Consider the following 3588-nt stretch of genomic DNA (forward strand, 5'->3'; position numbering starts at 1 on the left):
CCAACCTATGGGCCGAATCGGTACTAGGACCTAGGCTAGCCTAAAGCCCTCGAGGCCCGTAGTAAGCCTAACTATTCCTTAACCCAACTCTAAGTCCCATTTGGGCCTAATTTCAAGAATTCAACCGAACAGAGTCCAGCCATAAAATGGACCTTTCAACAGTGAGTTTTTGACTCACCCAACCTGTAAAAACAATATATAATCAATTGGGGAGCTCAACTCATCCTCCACATACTCAAATGTCATAAAAATAAATGGGAGCTCAGCTCCCTCATCCAGTCCAACATACATGCATATAATAAGTTTGCAGGTCCAACATGGTAATTATATTACAGACCCAAATCAAATAAATATTTCTAGTTAACAGAATTACACAAACATAAATAAACGACCTGCAAAGAAGAAAAGCAGGTTAACCACAACAATAATCCTCCTGTAGCCTGGAAAAATAATAAACAGGAGTGAGCATTCAATTCAGAGAGTAAAATATCAATTTTAACCATAATCTCTATAACTATCTAAAGTTAATGCACCCTGTAGAGTGAAATGCAACATCGGAAATATTTTCACATCATAATAGCAAAAAGGTAATTTGGAGTACTCACACACCTGATAATGTCAAACAATACATATATGAGAGCTGATCCCCTATACAGCCCTCTTAATCCAAACTGTGTCAGTGAAGAACTCAAGCTCGGACTTCCACTTGATAAACCAAATTGGGGTCCCAGCGAAGAACTCAAGCCGTGTCTACCCCGATGGACTGGGTCCTAGCGAAGATCTCAAACCGTGTCTACCCGTCTTATCTATAGCCAACACCACACCACACGCACGCCAACTCACGCACACTGCTCCAAATTACCACAATAACATCCATGGCACTTTAACAATTATGAATGCAACATAAAACGTGCCTAGAGTTTAACTACATAGATATTTACATATAAGTAATGCATGGGCATGCTTGAACATATAATAATATCGAAATTACAATTAAAATTAATATTTTACTCACAGACTCAACCGAAGTTACTGTGGTGGCTGGGTGGAGGAGGAAGGCTGTCCCGGCTCACCTGACAATTTTATTACAATTATTTAATACAATTGACTCAATACAAACCAAGAAAAGACCAAATACGTCATAAGTCGTGCCGAAAATCCGACAGAGTCTCCCCTATACTTAGGACCTACCCAACCTGCAAAAAGGCTTAAAACACACTTCTATATCCACAAACCATATACCACATCTCAATCACATCACACAGCCCCTCCTGGGCCCATCCAAACAGTCATCAATCACAATATATAAAATTACAATTTAGTCCTTATAATTGACCCTTTTTGCAAAAACTACCCAAATAAACTCTAAAAATTCTAAAACTTTGCCCCGCGGTCCTTAGTAATATTACAAGGCTAATGCAAAATGAGTCATAATTTTCTGAGCTACCACGAATATTTTATGGATTTTTAATCCCATTTAAGTACTAGAAAATTACGAAAAAGTAAGGTTCGGGTTTACCTATGCAGATTCTGATCTTGGGAACGTGCTCGGGGTATCTGACAACGGTGGGGTAGCCAAAATCTCGATCCAATTCCAAGACTTTTTTGGTAGTCGGTCTGTCTGGCCAGAAATTCACAGACCTGGACAACTGTCGAATTTTCACGAATTGAAGGTACCTACACGAAGCCCACAACACGGGGGTTAGTATATAATTTTTATGGAATTTTCTAAGCTCATTTAATGCTCAGAAAAACACTACGAAGTTTCGTGGGACCCACCGAAAAACGGTGTCGAAAAATTTTGAAATTTATATTGCCGCGAAGCTCTCGACGAGTGGAGCGCTCTGGTACTCTCGGTTTTCTCGTGGGGTTCACGGTTTGTGAGAAATCTAGCCCAAAAGTCGAAATGGGCTAAAATTTTTCGAACAAAAATTGAGCAAATCGCTAGATGGATTTTGGTGTTCTTAGTGTCTATGGAAAGCTCTCGAGGTGTAGATGGTGTTTGACACAAGACCCAGCCCAATCGGTGGCCGGATAGGCCGAATTTTGGCCGGGAAGCCAAAAGGGAGCGCGCATGCAAAGGGAGCTTCGCACGTCGTTTCCGGCGTCTTGGAAGGCTGGCCGGCAGTGGGGAGGCATCGGGCGGTGCGCCGGCGAGGTGGGGAGGCTGGGGTGGCGGCTGGCCGACGAGGGGCGGTGAGAGGAGAGAGAAAACGAGAGAGAGAGGAAGAGAGGAAAACGCACATGGGAAGAAAAAGAAGAAGAAGAAGAGCTGGCCCGATTTGGTCGGTCCGATTCGGTTCAGTTCGATTCAGCTGGTACGATTCAGGATACCCGAAATTGAATTTTTACTCTATCGTAGGACCAAAAACAAGGTCCAAAAATTCCGAAAAAATTTTAGAAAACTCAGAAAAATCCATAGAATCCAAAATATATTTTTAGTTTTGCCACGTGGTCTTTAAATTAATTTTTAAAAATCATCAAAGTTTTATATTTTTGGAAAATCAAACCCGATTTCTAAAATCTGAAAAATTTCAAATAATTTCCTAAAATTTAAATAAAATTAAAACATTAATATTACTCACAAAATAATAAATTTAAAAATTTGGGGTGTTACATTTCCAGTGAGAATTTTCCTCATGACAACCACCTTGATCTTTTTCCAAATGTTTTCCTTGCTTCTCTCCTGAAAATGGACAATTTCGGTGATCAGAGACTTATGAGGGTGTCGTCTGATGATGGTGAGGGAACTGGACTAATTGACCAATCAGGGTCAAAATTAACTACCGTGCCGATCTTGGATCGGTTTACCGGTATGACCTGTAAACCGATCTCTGACAAGGGGACTGCTAATTTCAATCTTAATATCGGTGACCGCCTCTTGAATTTCATTTGGCTCCTAAACATATCAGGGGTCCCGATCGTAGCTCAGTTCTGGTCGATGACATCGACTAAGACACCGAGCTTCTCGTAGTCTTTGCCATAGTTGATGAGAGCTACCCTCCCGATCTCCAGGCATCTCTTGAGTGGCATCTTGGAATCAGAAATGGTTCGAACCGTAGGAGCGAGATAGGGAGAATGTAGTGAAGGGAAATTTGTAATTGTTGATCTTGAGAGATCACCAAAATGATCTAATCTGACCTTTTGGAAATGAAATGAGGTTTTGTTTATTCAAAATTGATTTTTTATTTTGTTTTATGATTGCATTATTTTTGTGATCTCTTATAACTGTGTCCGACCTGATCTCCTAGATCACACTCATCGACCGGTCTCTCGTAACCGACCTTTAACTATCCGATCTCCCTGCCATGTTTCTAGAATCATCGCAATGGTCAAATTTTGCTAACCGATGCGTCACTTAGGGTTTCGTGAGCATTTAATGCTTAGGCAGGTATAAATAGGAAGGAGTATTGGCCATATGCCCACTTATGCTATTTTCGGATTCCCTGAGTAATTACGACGCTCTTTCTCATTTCCTAAAATTTTTCAGCATTGATTTACACTCCGATAAGAGCTTTAATCTTTTTCTGATCAATTTTATCTTTGAAAATGAGCGGTACCGATGGTCAGAGAGCTGCTAGCCCTCCC

Source organism: Hevea brasiliensis, chromosome 17, assembly GCF_030052815.1.
Source record: "Hevea brasiliensis isolate MT/VB/25A 57/8 chromosome 17, ASM3005281v1, whole genome shotgun sequence".
NCBI classification, from domain to species: domain Eukaryota; kingdom Viridiplantae; phylum Streptophyta; class Magnoliopsida; order Malpighiales; family Euphorbiaceae; genus Hevea; species Hevea brasiliensis.